General features: G+C 55.1%; 1 protein-coding gene across 2 annotated transcripts in view; it reads right to left on the reverse strand.

The window, feature by feature from the left end:
* ZNF423 (zinc finger protein 423) overlaps positions 1-17,467 on the reverse strand; it is a 337,109-nt gene that overhangs the window by 272,629 nt on the left and 47,013 nt on the right. The window contains exon 1 of one of the 2 annotated variants that reach the window (XM_034672642.1): positions 13,506-13,648. The exons of the other annotated variant lie outside the window; for it this stretch is intronic. The gene's annotated coding sequence lies outside the window, so the exon portion shown is untranslated. Of the gene's footprint in view, positions 1-13,505; positions 13,649-17,467 lie in introns of those variants that run through there. 2 annotated transcript variants of the gene reach the window in all.

The following is a 17,467-nucleotide window of genomic DNA, read 5'->3' on the forward strand; positions in this document are numbered from 1 at the left end:
CTGCCCCTGCCCCTGCCCCTCCCCCTGCTCGCGCATGCACACGTGCATTCTCTCCCTCTCCCTAAAATAATTGAATAGATAAATAAATAAACTTTAAAAAAGAAAAAAAAAAGCAAACTCTTAAAAGCAGAACTTCTTGGGGTGGGGCCCAGCAGGTGATTTCTCATGCACGCTGGGGCTTGAGAACCAACTGGCCTACCCAATCCTGCAAGTACATTTATTAACCCCATTTTACAGGTAAGAACACTAAGACCCCGCAACTTGCCCCAAGATCACAGAGCTAGGACAGCGTGAAGCTGGGACTGGGATTCTTTTTTTTTTTTTTTAAGATTTTTTATTTATTTATTTGACAGAGAGAGAGACAGCCAGCGAGAGAGGGAACACAAGCGGGGGGGTGGGAGAGGAAGAAGCAGGCTCCCAGCGGAGCAGGGAGCCCGATGCAGGACTCAATCCCAGGACCCTGGGATCATGCCCTGAGCCGAAGGCAGACGCTTAATGACTGAGCCACCCAGGTGCCCCTGGAACTGGGATTCTTAACCCCTTCGTTTCACGTCTGCCTTCCACAAACAAGCTCTGGCCCCAGACCGAGTGGGTCAGCCAATGAAAGGAAGACTCTGATTCTCGCCCCAGTGATTCAGATTTACATAAGATTCCCTACGTTCCTTCCTGTGCCAGCACCAGGGGAACCTAGGAAGAGAATTCATCCTCCAGGGTCTCCCCACGCACACAGGCTCCTTGGGGTGTCAAGGGGAAACCATGGGAGACAGCGGTGTGTTGGCCAATGTTTCACAGGTGGTGCAGTGAGAAAGGGCGCTTGTTAGGATTGGCTTTCTGTAGTGTAAATGCTCCCACCAATTGGCCAATGTCAAGGTCCCAAACAGGGCACCACTGAACATGGATCTGGGAAGACATGTGCCCAGTTAGCACATAAGGTACCTGGCACGGGAGGCGCAGAGAGGGAAGGGGCGGCGGCCGGGGGATGGAGCCAGACCTGGAAGCCACAGGAAGCCACGGGGAGCCCACAGCTCACGCCACTGCACCTCCCAGTTCTCCCCACCACCCCCCCCAGCCCTGCCCAGTCTCTGCCCCCTGAGGGTCCCAGGTACATCAGAAACCCAGAACTCATTCAGACTTGCCCTTTACTTATTGTTTCCTAGATGAAGCATCTTTTCCTTTTTATAAAAGTCTCTGACACAATGAAGAAAACTAGCAAATACATGTGAGTTAAAATTGAGAAACGAAAAGTACAGCTTTCTGGATATAAATACGTTGTTACAGCTTCCCAGAAAGTTGTAACAACATGTATCACTGAACACAGACTGCTCTGGAACCTGCTTTTCAGTAACTTGGCTGTTACCGATCAACATCTTTTCACATAAAAACCATGCATGGCCACTGTCACCATTGATGGCAGCCCTGTCATAGGAGGCTCCGGGGGCGAGCGGAGCCAGTGCCCCGGCGCTGGGCGCCCAGGCTACTCCCAGTCACTGTCTAACATAAGAGAAGCCGTGTTGCCGGAGACATCCACACACCTCACCCATGGCCACAAGCTTGGACAGTGATTTTTCTCAAGATTGCCCAAAGAGTTTGCTGATTTTTAAGACATAACATCCAATGCATATTTGGCCTTTTCCTCCTTTTACTAAGCACTGAGGACCTCGAGTGACCAAGGACTCAGAAGTAGGTACTAGGAGAAAGATGAAAAAGGAACTTTGACTTTGACCTTCGACCCTTAGACTGTGGGCTCCCCATTGATAAGTGTTACCATGGTTGTGCCCAGGTGACGGGGTGAGGGGGGTACCTAAGAGCTGAGTGAATAAATAAATGAACAACTAAGCTATGGGATGATGGAGGGTGCTGAATGAATCCCAGTCTCAGAGTGAGGCAGAAACAGGCAGAAACAGTGAGGACCCAGGGTGCACATAGAAAGGAGGGGTGGGAGCTAGGGAAGGTGACCAACAGGCCCCTGGATGGCAGGGACCACCCACCACCTACAGCCCCAACCTGGAGCTCTGAGGCCCACAGTCAGGGCCCCAGAGAAGGCTCAGGGTGGGGGGACCAGCCGAGGGCCAGGGTGAGTTTCTACCTTCACCGCAGATAAAATTCTGATTTCCTTTTACACGAACACACAAATTCCATTTCAGGAAGAATGATAAAAATCACAGACAAGAATCTTAGAAGTCTTTGGGTCTCTTTTTTAACATAAATAAAAAGTTTCCCACTCCCAGATGAAATCAGGAAATTCAAATCAGATTGCATTTGCCAGAGTAAAGAAATAGAAATAGGAGGTTGTGGGGGACACGGAATCTGGGGCAGCCCCACCCGGCCCAGCCCAGCCCTCCTTTGGGTTCTGACTGTGGGGACACTTGGACACAGGCCCAGGGCTGCAGGCTCCTCGTCCAAGCCCCCAGGGTCAGCCTGACTACCAGCCGCAGAGCCACCCTTCTTGCCTGGTTAGAAACACTCTGGAAATCTCTCCCCAACCCCCCAGGCCTCGGACTCAGTTTAGCCCCCATCTGCAGCAAGTTGCGGGCAGAGCAAGATACCTGAAGATCAACCCCTGTCGTCCACTGTGGTGCACTGTGGCCTGCATGAGATAGGGACCTCTCTGCGCACAGCCATCCTGCAAGGTCGCCCGCGCGATCAAGTGAGAAGCTGTTATAACGTGTCTGCTCCAGAGCCCGAGACCAGGGTGCCAGGCAGAAGCAAACCGTGACACGCTGCCCCCACCCATACTCTCAGCCCCTTTAGGGAGAGCCTCTACACTTCCTCTTTCTCCCACCCTCCACTTCGCTTGACACAAGACTACACACATCGGTGACGCAAGAGACAGTACTCCCGCTCTTCACACATTATCACGTGTATGTGTAAATCCTCCCAACGGCCCCGAGAAGGGCCTGGATGATGGTGCCCATTTTACAGATGGGGAAACCAGGGCCTACATGAATTTTTTCAACTGGGCTAAATTATATAAGCAATGGGAGGCAGGGCTCCTATTTGAAGCCAGGTCTAAGCGGCTCCCAGAGCTCACGCACCTACCGCCAGCCCCACCTTCCTCTCCCAGCCTGTGCTGAACAAAGAGTGCTTGATAGACTGAGTTTCCCAGGCCTTCTGGACCGTTTCGGAAGAGCCACAGCTGATGGGCCAGAAGCTCGGGGTTGACATGACTCCTCTTTTTGGAAGCCCCCAGAGCTGGGTCTATGGGTCAGCATGGGGTGTGCCAGCCCGGGTGGATCCCACACTCTCCCTGGGCTTGCGGTGTGCCCCGGGGCACTTCCCAGTCTCAGTCCCTCATCTATAAAGTGGGATTGGGGACGCCCGGATGGCTCCCTCAGAAGAGCATGTGACTTTTGACCTCGGGGTCATGAGTTCGAGCCCCACGTTGGGTCTAAAAAATAAATAAATAAAACTTAAAAAAAAAATAAAGTGGGAGTCATAAAATCCTCATTTGTTTTGAAGGCAAAGTGAAGTAACACATGTAAAGAGCTTAGCCCAGTGCCTGGCACATAGTGAACAACACTAAATAGGATTATTGCTCCCAGTAAATCTGTTCAGGATTGGGGGGGGGTCCTGCAAATTCCCTTTCTGGGGAACTGCCTGCCTGGGCCTTAACACTTGGAGGGCCTCAGGCCTCCCAGGCTGTCCTCCTGTTTAATCCCCTCTCCCTGAGGTTAAGCTCCTCATTCATATATATATTTCATTTCATACAGTCACCCCTGAGCAATCTCGTTAACCAGGAACATGCAGCATATAAATGTGGATTTACGACAGGGTCTGGTTCCCGCTTCCTGCGTCGGTGGCAACACTGGGTACTTGGCCACCAGCTGTCCAACTTTGGTGGAAGGTGACAAAGCCAAGGGCACACTCTGCCATGCACCAAGGGGCCATCGCCACGTCCTATACAAAGGGGTGGACGGAAGCGGCCCACTGAGTGCTAGGAACCTGCAGGTGGGCACTGGAACCACGGGGGTCAGGGAACATAGCCTGGGGTCCTGGCCCCTCGCTCAGGACAGCACCCACTCAGATCTGTCCACTGTTCGAGATGGGAAGGAAGGCGTGGATGCAACCAGAATCCCACTCTCTTGCCTTTTTTCCAACATCGTTTGAAGAAAAGCATCATAGAGTGGAAACTAATATTTTTTTACGACCCCTTAACAACTTCTCCTCTGTGCTAACATACTGTAAATAAATGTCGCTACCTTGTTATACATGTGGTTTATCTTAAACACACGCAAAGAGGAAACTGAGTCTCTTATTGAAAACTGATGTGCGTGTACGTGTGCATGTGTGTGTGTGTAAGTGTTTTCATCTGGTTTCGGATGCAGACCAGCTCTCCAACTCCTCCTTCGTTTCAAAAGCCCCAAGCCTTCCACAGGAATGAACTGTAATGACCGTTCCATTTTCAAACATTTCGTAATTCCACACGGATGTCCCAGGGGTGGGGGCAATCATAATAAATACTTTACAGTTTCGGGAGTCAATACTTTTAATAAGTCTGATTTGGGAGGGGGACATTTCATTGGCACAGACGTGTCCCCCAGCTCTGCCCCATCGCCCACCCATGGTGGTTAGAATGCACGTGGGGGCCTCAGGGGGCCTTCGGGGGGCCTGGTGTCTCCACCAGGCAGCTGGCCCCACCAGGGCAGGACTGACATCACCGGCCCCACCTGACGTTCCTGAGAAGATGACCGACAAGACGGGTGCGGTGGGAATCTTCCTGGGCACGCGGGACACCCTGAGTGGTGACCGGCACCTCTGCAGCCCGGTCCCCAGGGCTGGCCGGGCCTCCCCAAACCTCCCGGGAGCCTGGCCAGGAGCACACACGCCTGCACTAAGAGTTATAGAATGCTTTTCTTTACCTCAGCTTCCCTCCTTTGCTTAAATACCTTCCCTTCTCGCCTCCGAAGGACACTCCCCATGAAATCGCACATCTAGTGTGCTACTTACAATTTTCCTAATAGATATTAGAATAAACATATCAAGTAACACTTGCCTAATGGAAAATAGAATAAACATATAAGTATGGGGTGACGGACAACCCTCGTTCGCCTACGGACCACCTGAGTCCAGGCAGGAATCGGGAATGTGGAATGTCACGCTGCTCACTTCCTCCCAGCCCAGAGTTCCCATCCCTTGTCCTATATGGAACTCCGGGAAGCAGTCCAGCCCACTTCAGTTCAGTGAGGGCTGAATGTCAGGTGACAGGGCTAGTGCTGAGCAGAGGTTGGCAGGGGACACGCCAACTACAGACTCTCTCCCGGCACGTGGCTCATTGGCCCACCAAGAACTTGAGCAGAGGGATGGAAAATTCTGACAAGTCAGCCTGCGTCCCAAGTACGCCGGTCACCTCCCCGCACCAGGGCTGGGTGCTTGGGCCTCAGGGGCGGGGGCCCCTTTCACAGGCTACACTTCCATTGCGAGCCCAGGATGGGCCAGAGAAAAGCAGCCTCCGAAAGCCAAAGGGGGAGCCCCGCTGAAGGCAAAGCCCCAAAGGGCCTGGCGGAAGGCAAGGGACGCAGCTGGAGACAAGCCCCCCACAGGACCCCCAGGCCCTGGGAATGGCACACAGCCCTGGAAGGAGGAGGCCATGTCCCTGGGTGGGGGGTACAGCAAGGCCTTCCTACCATCAATCACATCTGTCTCATCCCACAGCCCAGAGAGGCCCAGCGCTTGCCAGATGTGGGCCGCCCGTGGGGACAGAGTTCATTTTCCTCGCGTCCTGTGATAATACTTGGCTGTGTTTATTTAACTTTCTGCTTTGGATGGGCCAGGAAAATCAGTTTGGCTCCCTTCGATCAAAACATAGCAGCCCACACATCATGCGAGGACACCCACACAGAAGAAGCTCCCCCTACACCATCCGAGGAAACACATCTGGCCCGCTGCTGGCAGGGGCCGGCCTTGGGGCCCCGGGGGAGACTGCTCGGTGCAGAGCGGGGCGGGCCGGGGCTCCCGCACAGGCTCCTCCCCAGCGGGATCTCGGTCCCTCGCCAGGCGCAGGGGCCTCAGGGAGAGGTCAGGTGGCACAGGTGTGGGTCATGGAAGCAAACTGCACGCCCAGGCCCCCTGCCCCCGGAACTCCAGGAAGCTGACGGAAGGATGACAGGAGAGAAGGAGAGTCCATGAGAAAGGCTCCGAGGTCCAGGTCTGCATCTGGCACCTGCAAAATGCAGACACCTTCTTCCAGCAAGGCCCACAGCCTGGCTCCCCAGGAGAGAAGGTGGGGCTCTCTAGGTGGGTTTATAGAGCCAAGAAAAACCACTCATGCTCCCTGTTCTTATGGACTATATCTAGTGCCTCCATTTAGCCCCATGGCACCTGAAGCATGGTCTGAAGGCTGGTGACAAGGACACCAGGGCTTTGGGCCTGGGGTGCCCGCCCGGGACTACAGGGCAGGGCAAACATGGGAGCTCACCCCTCTGTCAGACGGCCACCAGCCGGCAGAACCCGGCCCCTTCCCGGGCCCACCTGTAATACCCCAGCCCACACAGGCTACCCCCCTTCTTTCCACCCTCCACTCCTTCCCTCCCCGAGAGGGCCCCCGCAGGTCCAGGCCCTGCCCACGCCTTACTCCCTGCAAACAGTACTCCTCGCCCCTCTTCAACCCTGGGGATAGGCCCACAGAAGCTCTGTCCACCCTTGGGAAGCAAACATGGGAAGAGGCCCCAGAGTGGTCTGGGGCCACGTGGGCAGGAGAGTCCCAGGGACCTGGAGACTAGTCCAGAAGCTGAGGCCCATCTCGTCCCCTTGCTCCCAGGCTCCTCACCCCACGGCAGACAGCCACGGAGGGGTTGCCTCTATAGCACGGAGCTCGGGTCTCTGGCCCCGCATGCCTCAGTCTGCACTCTTCTCCATGCTTCCTCAGGGATACTCAGCAATGGATTTGGCCCATAAGATCTCCCAGGCCGGAAACTTCAACAGCTAAGAGGGTCAGGCTGACCCTGGCTTCGAAGCCTGGCTCCAACACTAACCCGCTGTGTGACACCAGGCATGCGGTGTCTCTCTCTGGGCCTCAATTTCTCATAAGTCAAGTGGGACGATATGCACATCAACTCCTCAGAGGTACTTGGAGGAGGCGATGAGATGACTCGGTAGGAGACAGAGCAGGTGCCGGCTGCCCGGTGAGAGCCCCGCAGGTGGTGAAGCAGAGAGCGGCCGCGGTGCCAGTCCTGGCTCGAAAAACCAGCCAACGTCCTTCCACCAATGAAGCCGCTGGCATGTGCATGGAGCTTTCCTGCACTCAGCACACTCTCACACCCTGAAGCAGTCACGTTTGCTGATGGGTCAGGGTGTTGGGTCAGGACGGCAACAATGCGTGTCCATGTCACAGAGGAGAAGGCTGAGGCCCAAGGACCGAAGCACCTACGGCATCCCACACACGGGGGTCCAGGGGCTGGGCTCCTTCCCAGGCCCACCAGATCTCCCTTGTTGGTACTGATCACTGCCGATCCCACACCCCAGTCTGGGGGTGAGCAGGGCACAGGCAGGGCCCTGAGAAGTCTGTGCAGCCAGCACTTCCTACCAGGACAGACAGTCCGCAGGAGAGGGGGCCCCTCTGAGGATGGAGGCCCCGGAGGCCCTAGGGCACCACCCAGACTGGGAAACCCCTCTCGAGCCCAGCCCGGCCCTGCCAGAGAGAGAGATATACCCTGGCCACACACTCTGGCCGTCAGGGCACCCACAAGACCAGAGGGCCAGGCCGAAACAGAAGCCTGCAGCCCCTCGTTGGGCTCATCCAGCCCCCCGAGGGCAGGACTCCAACTCACCTGCCCAAGCCTGAGCTCCTGACAGGTGGTGCCCATTGCCCCCTTGGACCTGGCACCCACCGACAGAACCCCCAGGCCTGCAGCCTTCCTCATTAGGTTAAAAAGTGTTCTCTGGGGGCGCCTGGGTGGCTCAGTCGTTAAGCGTCTGCCTTCGGCTCAGAGCGTGATCCCAGGGTCCTGGGATCAAGCCCGCATCGGGCTCCCTACTCTGCTGGGAGCCTGCTTCTTCCTCTCCCACTCCCCCTGCTTGTGTTCCCTCTCTTGCTGGCTGTCTCTCTCTCTCTGTCAAATAAATAAATAAAAATCTTTAAAAAAGAAAAAAAAGTGTTCTCTGGAAACCAAAGGCCATTGAGAGCCATCCGCACCAGGCACAACCCCCAGGCAGGCGTCCCACCCCCAAACCTTCTAAAAGGCCGGTGGTATCATGGAAAGAGCCCAGGCATGGAGCCCAACAGCCCCAAACACAAGTCCTGCACCTCTGACTCAGTGCATGCATCTGTAAAATGGGAGAAAGAACGGTACGCGCTTGGCGTCACGTAGTTATAGCACTGGATAAGGTCTGCATAGGCCTAAAGCACCCACAGACGCATTAAAGACCACAATATCCAGCAGAGTATCATCAGGGTGTCCCCAGGTGCCAGGCACCAGGCTAAGCATGTGGGGAGCGTCAGCTACGTTAAAACTCGCAGCGCCGTTATGCCACCCGACAGGAGAAAGCCAAGGCTGGGGAACAGGAAATGACTTGCCCAAGGTGACACGGCCCCAGCTTGGGAAAGCCAGAGTAACCCAGCTCCACCTCCCGAGGCAGCCGCTGCCATTCCAATTCCGGTCACTCTTGCCGTGGAGCGCGCCACCGTCCGAACAGCCTTCAGTCTTCCAACTGTGTCCAGGCCCTGGGCCCCCGAGGACCCTGCCGCAGCTCGTGCGTCTGCATCCCCACCTCCCAGGCAAGCACTCTCCTGCTCGGTACCTCTGCTGCAGGTGCTCCCGCCACCTAAAGTGTCCCCCTCCGTATCGGAGGCCCCACCTGACCTCTGCTGTCCATTTCTGGGGAACAGACCCCTCCCCCTCCCTGGTCCCCGCCCCGGGCAGTGAGCGCTGCAAGACCAGGCCCCATCAGGCACCGCTATCAGCCAGTTAATGCGAATTCATCCCAAGCCCCTCACTTTTTTACCTTTTTTAATCCCCCTGGGGGGGGGATTTCAAATGCGGGGCGGGGGCACACAGAGAAAAATAAAACTGACCCATCATGCCCCACTTAGAAATGCTGGAGGTATTTTGAGGTATTTGGCCTTAAGGAACACTTTCCATGCATGACATCTTCCTTTTGTAACAGAAGGCGTGTCCTCACAGCCCCCAGGGTGTGCAAGGCAGCGCTGGAAAATCCAGCTGCAAGAGGCTTGTGCCCCCCCCCCCCCGGGAGGTGGCCAAGAAGGGGCACCAGGATAATGGGGGGTCTTGAAACCACATCTTAGGAGGGAAAGTGAAGGAACAGACGCTGTCGAGCCCAGAGGGGCAGGCTCAGGGCTGTCTTCAGGCATCTGAAAGGCTGTCATGGGGAAGAGGGACTGAGCTTGCTGTGTGGCCCCAAGGGGTCAAGCCGAGACCAACCAGTGGAAGTCACTACAGGGAGGAACAGACAGGATTCTATCAGCAGAGGCTACATGGGAAGGTGCACTCAGGAGGTAGTGAGGCTGCTGGCATGGGAGGGGGTGAAGCAGAGCCAGAGAGACCCTCCGGGAATTCAAGACTCAGCTAGGAGGGGAGGCTGGAGTTGACCTTGACGGGCTCCTCTAGGCCAGGATCCCAAATGACCACGGGGGCACCAGAGATGAATAGGGAAGAGGGGGAGACAGTTGGGTTATAAATGACCCCACGCCCTGGCTCAGTGCAAGCTGCTGCCCGGAGTACGATCAGCAGGGTCAGGTCTTCTGGATTTTCCCGGAAGGCCAAAAATCTGAATGTTTATATGAATCACTGCAATTTTTAAACAGGCCCAATAAACTTCTCACAGGCCTGATATGGTCCGTGCACTGCCTGCTGGAGAACCCCAGTCTAACAAGGAACTCACAGGGCAAATGAGGCAACCAAAAGGAAAGGGGAGTCATTTCAGGGCCTGGAAGAGCAACCATCCCCGCAGGAACAGAATGGGTTAAGTGATGATTTGGCTCTCTGCTCCACTCCAAAGCTGCAGCTGGCCTCCTAGGCCCCCGGGAGGCTCTGTCAGCTGCCCAGGCCCCCGCCCAACCTGCCTGCCTCAGCCACCCAGCCTGGAACCCTGGATCTGGGAACAGGACAGCTGCCCTGGGGCTGGCCGGCCACAGCCAGCCAGGGAGAGATTCCGTTCCCCGTACCCCGCTGAGAGCCATTTGCTCATCTGGGATGGATGCCACAGGGGCTGAGAAGCGGGCCTCTGTCCCTGCTCTCCTCTCCCACTTCCCCTGCAGCTCCAGGCCTAGGGGCAGGGAGAAGACCTCCAGCAGCACGATCACTGAAATTGTGACAAGTATGACCGTTCACTGAGCATGCACACCAAGCCGGGCTGGGTGTGCAACGCACGGTGGGCTCGTGTCATCCTCACTCACAGTCATCCTGCGGGGGCATTTTTAACCACCCTCACTTCACGAGGGAGGAAACCTATGCTCAGAAAGGTTAAGACACTCCCCCACAGTCACACAGCCAACGAGTGGCAGAGCTGGGATTCAGACGTAGGTCTCTTCAGCTCTAAACCAGACACCCACCAGACCAAGGGGTCAGAGGGTCCCTGCTCCCAGGCATCCATGTACTGCCTCCATCTTCTTATGTTCCACAAGATCTAGGTGCCTAGAGCCTGACCAGCCTATGAGAGGAGAGAGAGACGCAGAGAGGGGGCAGGACCAATGTTCCTAGTACAGACTGGGGCACATCGGCCAGCAAATGTCAAGCCATTTCCCTCGGTTCCCCTCCTGTCCTACAGGGGTGTCCACTCCGGATGAGCAACGTCTTAGAGGAAATGGGGGAGCCCAGGCTTGAGGGCCACAGCAGGGGAAGACAAGGCCCCCCCCAGGGCCCCAGGGGTAACCTCAAGCTTGTCCCACAGTCACAAAACAAGAGAGCGCCCCAGGCGACTCTGGCAGCTCCCCAGATCAAAAGCCCCGGACCTAGGACTGTGTTTTTCATCCTGAGCAATAATCCCTGGGAAACCTCAAGTTGGATGTGCTGCCTGTGACTTTTTCAAAAACACAGCAAAATAAACACGCAGATATTCAGAGCTCAGGCGACGTTGTAAGGGTGGCCACTCCCCTTGCGCAGGGGCCCGGGGACAGGGGACAGGCTCCAGGACGCGGGCCAGGTGGTTTCCGGACCCGATGCTGGTTCCGCGGAGGTGTCCAGTTTACAGAACTTCATCAAGCTGAGCACCTGTGGCTGGTACATGAACCTTCCAGAACACAGAGCTAACGTACAAAGCACAGAAGTGGTGCTACGTTAACTGCTTTGGAATCACACCGAACAGGTTAGAGAGCATGAAAAGGAGAGGAATTGTAGGAGGGGAAAGAAATATAGACATTTTTCATGTGTCCGCACATACACGGAATCGTTCTGGGACAAGAGACCAGTAACACCAGTGGCCTCCGGGGAGGGGAAGCGGGTGGCGAGGGGTGTTTTGAGTTTTGTGCCTTGTGTACCCATTAGCAATTCATTTTAAGGTTTTATGTGTTCTCCTAAAAATCCCTGCCACACCACCAGGGGTACACATGCTGCACTGGGGGAGCGGAGCCGGGTCATCCGCCCCTGGTCGGCCCCCTCCCCCGGTCTGGCCTCGCTAAGGCTGCAGCACCATAGGGGAACCTCCTGTCCTTCCTGGCTCCCGTGTCCCTGTCTGCACAAGGAAGACGCTACACTGGGTTTCCCCCAAGGCCCGGCCCATCCCGATGCCCTGGAGGTCGAGACGGGGTGGACTCTGAGCCCACAGCCCCAAGCCAGCCTGACAGGCAATGGTCAGCTTCACCCCCAGCCCACCATGCGCCCTGCCCCCAGGCTGCTGGAGTCTTTCAAGATGCTGGCAGGGCAGCACGACGGTCAGACGGCTGTGGTGCCCACCGGGTGCCCACCGCCCCAGCCTCCGGTATCAGCCCCGGGCTTGTGCCCGAGGAAGCCACTTCTCACCCACTTGGGCCTGGATGGACTGTCAGACAAAAATGCCTCCCCCCTCCCCTGGGACCCCGTCAGGCTAGAGGCTCACATCTCCCAAACATTGATCCTGGAGCACAGCTGTGCAGGGATGGAGGAAGTGGGGGCTCTTGCATGGCGGGGGGGGGGTCCCTAAAGAGAAGAACCACTCCATCTGGCTGCACTAATGCCAAAGGTACCCAGGGTCCTGTTTCACCTCCTAGTCATTCCATCAGCTCCCCCTTAACCTCCCACTACACTCCCTTTTGGCCTGAGTTGTCCAGAGTTCATTTCATGAGCGACCACTGAGCCCTGACGGACAGGGAAGCAGCACAGTAGCTGAGCCCACAGGACGGTCCCCCCATCGCGCCCCTACCCAGAAACCCACCCGGGAAAGCCCAGGCGCTCCCCGGGCAAGGGCCAAGGGTCCACACCCCTCTGACCCCTTGGAAAGTTAGGAGGTGGCCTCACGCAGGCTTCCCCAAAAGAAGCTGAAGGAAGAAAACAAACACCTCCTCACTCAAGGACATTAGCGGGATTAGCTGGACCCCCACCTCTTCCTCAGGAAGTAACAACGCAGGGGAAAGCGTGAGGCTGTGCCCTCCAGGGGCTGCGAGCTGGCTCAGAGAAGGCCCTGGGTCACGGTGGCAGCCTGGCCCTCTGCGGACGTGGGACCTCAGACGGCGACAGTAACACCACCTTTCCAAGGACCACCTATGCACTGGATGTGATTAGTCTACCTTCCCAAGGGGCTGCCCGCAGGGCAGATGAAGAGCCCGGCACGTGAGCCCTGCGAAGTTATACTTAGCCTTGCCAACAATGGTGCGGGGTCTGGAGGGCAAACAGGGACGGCGGTGGGGTTCTCTCTCTCTCGGGTATATATATACATATAAGTTTTTTCAAACACACAAAGGGGGAGAGCCTGTTTGGCTCAGTTGGTACAGGATGTGACTCTTGATCTCAGGGTCGTGAGTTCAAGCCCCACGGTGGGCGTGGAGCCTACTTTAAAACACACAAACACACACACACACACACACACACAACTCACAGCCTGATGGCCACAGAGCACTGGCCTCCCCTCTGCAGCCAGGCATCCCTCCTGAGGCTCTCCTCCCCACACCTGTACAGGAGAATGCCCCCCTCCGAAGCCACTCCAGGGGAGTGGCCTGCTGTCAGGTTCTCAGTGTGTGGAATGAAACAAACCCAGGCCCGTAGCTATGTGACTCTTGGCACTTCTCCGCTGTGCGACCTCTGGCAAGTGATTGAACCTCTCTGAACCTCAGCTTCCTCCATCTACAAAATGGGGAGAAGAGTGTCTACCTTAGTGGGAGAACAATGCTGGCCAGTGAATGTAGCCATCATTATTATTATTAATTATTCATAATCAGAGTATTAGTATCCCTTCCCTGCACCGACACCCTCAATTGCTCCCCCCCGGAGCAGCAACAGGACAGACAGATCTAGACACGGGGTCAGAACAGGAGGTGATCTCCCAGGCTTTGTTAAGCACCTCCCTTGCCAGAGAGGTCTAAGCAGGACCTCCATTCATAAAGGCAGTAAGACATGGGGGCCCAGCGCCCCACCTCTCACCTCTCCTGCCTGGTTCCTCTGAGCACAGTGGGAGACTGCGGCTCCGGTCCAATGTTCCGCTGGACAGACGGGGAAACGGAGACACAGAGCGGCGGTGTGACCAGGGCAAAGTCACACCAGCAAGCAGGAAGCGGGGGCTGTCACTGCCATGGCTCACAGAAGCCTTGAGGACTGGCCGTGCTTGAGAGCTCTGGGGCCGGACAGCTAACACAGAGTGGGGAGCAAGGCCATAATACAGCAGGGACAAGGACAAGTGGGGCTGTGGCAATCGCCAACACACACGCCCTCATGCCCATGGGCAGCCCTGGCCGGTCCCTGCTTGTGCGGCTAGCGCCAGGCCAGCCGGATCTTCTGATGACTCTGAAAAGAAGCTAGCAATCCGGATTTTGTGTGTGTGTGTGTGCGCAAACTTTTCCAAATTTTAAGTGTGACGTTCCAATTCCAAACACATTTTAATCCCGAGTGGCTAGCAAAACAAAATATTCTGGTTCTGGATGTGGGTCCTTAGATAACCAGTTTGCAACCTCTGTTCCAGTGTTTCAGTGGAGGCCCTGAGTGTGTTCTTTGGCATTGAGTCAAAATGACATGAGAAGCGCTTGGAAGGTGTCTTTCCCTGCAAGTTAGTGTCTCACCCAGGTGGCTAAAATTCTACCGTTAGCTATTCATTCCTTTGAGTCAAACAGTGCTTTCCTAGGATGTTCTTTTAAAAAAGAAGATTCCAAAGAGATCATTGTTAAGGGTCTTTGTCTAGGGGAGACACTTGGGCAACATTTCAGTCCTGGAAAAACAGAAATTAATAATAACAATAAAAATAGCCACAAAAGCAGTAACTAAGCTATCATGAGCAATGACTTCGCTCAAGGCACTCTCCCAAGTACCAGGGGACACAGCTGACTGCAAAAGTTTCTGAGAAGGAAGAGAAGCACATGTCTACTTTAGATAAGAAGCTGCTAAGAGCCCCCCCAAATACCACCCCCCAGCTGAGACCAGACACTTGGTGTCTTTCCAGCAGAGAGAAGCATCCACCACATTTGCAATCTCAAAATAAGTCTGGCATCTTCCAGGGACAAAACTTCCAGCTGCCAAATAGCTAGGGCTCGGCTGAGGATCTGGCCACCTGACGTTCTGGGGGCAGGGGGGTGCACGGAGTCCTGGCAGTGGGGAGAGGAGGGCAGAAGGGAGGCAGGAGAGAGTTTATCTCGACACTTTTCCCTAAAATGCTGATCTTAGGTCTAGACAATAGAAAAGACACAGCTAAAATTACTATGAAGTCTTTCCCCAAAAGGCAATTGGTTACATCTGATTTTATTTTTTTTTTTTTAAAGATTTTATTTATTTATTCGACAGAGATAGAGACAGCCAGCGAGAGAGGGAACACAAGCAGGGGGAGTGGGAGAGGAAGAAGCAGGCTCATAGTGTAGGAGCCTGATGTGGGGCTCGATCCCATAACGCCGGGATCACGCCCTGAGCCGAAGGCAGATGCTTAACCGCTCTGCCACCCAGGCGCCCCAGGTTACATCTGATTTTAAAAGGCACTTGTAGAAGTCCACCCTCTTGGCCCATCTGGGAGTTCCAGATAAGGGCTCTGGAAGAGGCCTGAAAGATTACAGACTCTATTATAAAGAGAAATGCAGGGCTGGACAGGATTTCCCAGGAGGCAGAGCAGGAACTGGACAAGGGTCCCTGATTCCAGTCCATGGTTTTGGTCCCAGAGCCACAGGGACCGCCACGTCCCTTAGCCTGATCTAGAGGGATTCACAGGCTGAGCTAGAGCCCTGGAGGCAGGAGAACTGGGGAAAGAGTAGTCAAAGAACACAAGAAAATAGGGGTGCCTGAGTGGCTCAGTCGGTTAACTGTTTGCCTTCGGCTCAGGTCATGATCCCAGGGTCCTGAGATCGAGCCCACATGGGCTCCCCACTCAGTGGGAAGTCTGCTTCCTCCTCTCCTTCTGCTTCTCCCCCTACCTGTGCTCTTTCACTCACGCTTATGCACTCGCTCACTCGCTCTCTCTCTCTCAAATAAATAAATAAAATCTTTAAAAAAAAAAGAACACAGAAAATAAATTAGAGACCCCCCACCTATCCCATGGTTTGTTTTCTGCACAGGTGTGCACAGTACCTCCACTTTTACTGCATCTGGCCTCTGGAACCCGTTAGATAAGTGAGGAGCAAAGTACAGCTCTCTCCATCGTAGCAAGGCCCAGAGAGGTTAAGACACTAGTCCACAATCACACAGCTGGAATACCAGGTCTTCCCTCTGCCAACCTCTGTACCCTCAGGTCACAAACCCCCTTCTCTGCGCTCCCACACACTGGCCTTTCCCAAGCTCATCAAGCACGCCGAGCCTTCCGTGCGTGGTGAGCGGGGCCCTGCTCCCAACACGGCGAGCACCCTCCCCCATGCCAGGCCCACAGCCGTCCCCGAGTTCCTCATGGTTCAGTCTCAGTTCTATCATCCCTTTTCCTGGGAAGCTTTCTATTCACTTGAAATCCAGTTCTCCTACCCCTTGACGTATCCACACCACAGGCCTACCTTCCCTCCATAGCAGAACTGCACAAAACCACCGGGAGGCTTTGTGCAAACTCCGATTTCCGAGCTCCACTCACAGAGCTTTCTGTGGCAGCGTGGCTGGGGTGCGGCCTGCGAATCTGCATTTCTAACAAGTTCCCTGGTGATGATCCTGGTCCTGGGCTGTCCAATATGATGGCTGCAGGCTTCACAGGGTTCTTTTAATTAAAATTAGATGAAATTTAAAATAGTTACTGCTCAAGGGGCGCCTGGGTGGCTCAGTCGTTAAGCGGCTGCCTTCGGCACAGGTCCTGGGATCGAGCCCCGCATCGAACCTGCTCAGTGGAGAACCTGCTTCTCCCTCTCCAGCCTGCTTCTCCCTCCCCAGCCGGCTTCTCCCTCCCCAGCCGGCTTCTCCCTCCCCAGCTGGCTTCTCCCTCTCCAGCCGGCTTCTCCCTCCCCAGCCTGCTTCTCCCTCTCCAGCCAGCTTCTCCCTCTCCAGCCTGCTTCTCCCTCTCCAGCCGGCTTCTCCCTCTCCAGCCGGCTTCTCCCTCCCCAGCCAGCTTCTCCCTCTCCAGCTCCCCCGTGCTTGTATTCCTTCTCTTGCTATCTCTGTCAAATAAATAAATAAAACCCTTAAAAAAAAAAAATAGTAGCTGGTCAGCCCCACCAGCCACATGCCAAGTGCTCAGTAGCCATACGTGGCTCCTGCCTACCACACTGGACAGCACAGATACAGAACATTCCATTCATCAACAAGAGGTCTGTTGGACAGTGCTGGTCTAGACTCCAAAGAGGTCATCACAGGCTCCTCGGTGGGAGCAGTTGATGACTGTTGTGTCTGCCACAAGACTGTACAAGCCATGAGGATGAGGACTGGGCCTCCTATTGTGTCCAGCTCATAGTAAGCCCTCAATATGTCAGATGGATGATGGAAGGATGGAAGGATGGATGGACGGACAGGACAGACTGACGATGGCGAGGACTCTGGAAGGGGCAGGAATGCCAGTGGCCTGACCCCACTCTGGCGGAGCACACCCCCATCAGCCGATGAAAAGACGGAAGCTTTACACATCACCTCCCCCGACTGCCCTGCCAGAGCATGAAGCCCTCCCCTGGATCCCACAGCCCCTGTCCCCAAGTAAGAGCAGCTGAACACTGTCCCCCAGGTGCCCAGTAACCATGCCCTGCCTGAAAGCAAGCTGCACTGGAAAAGAAAGTCAATTCTCAAATGCCTTGACTATTTTTTGAGTTCTTGGATACCTAGCAAACAAGAGCTGACAATCTGCCTTAATAGCTCCAGTTCTGAGTGTCTTAAAGACATTTCTTTCCAACTAAGTAACCCAAATAAATTTAGCGACTTTTTTTTGTAAGGAGAAATAATTAAAGAACAGATGGCGTTGCTTACTTTGAAATTTTTGCTCTAAAATAGATTTTGTGTGCACCTTGGTTGGA

The sequence above is a fragment of the Ailuropoda melanoleuca genome, chromosome 12 (assembly GCF_002007445.2).
Source record: "Ailuropoda melanoleuca isolate Jingjing chromosome 12, ASM200744v2, whole genome shotgun sequence".
Classification (NCBI taxonomy): domain Eukaryota; kingdom Metazoa; phylum Chordata; class Mammalia; order Carnivora; family Ursidae; genus Ailuropoda; species Ailuropoda melanoleuca.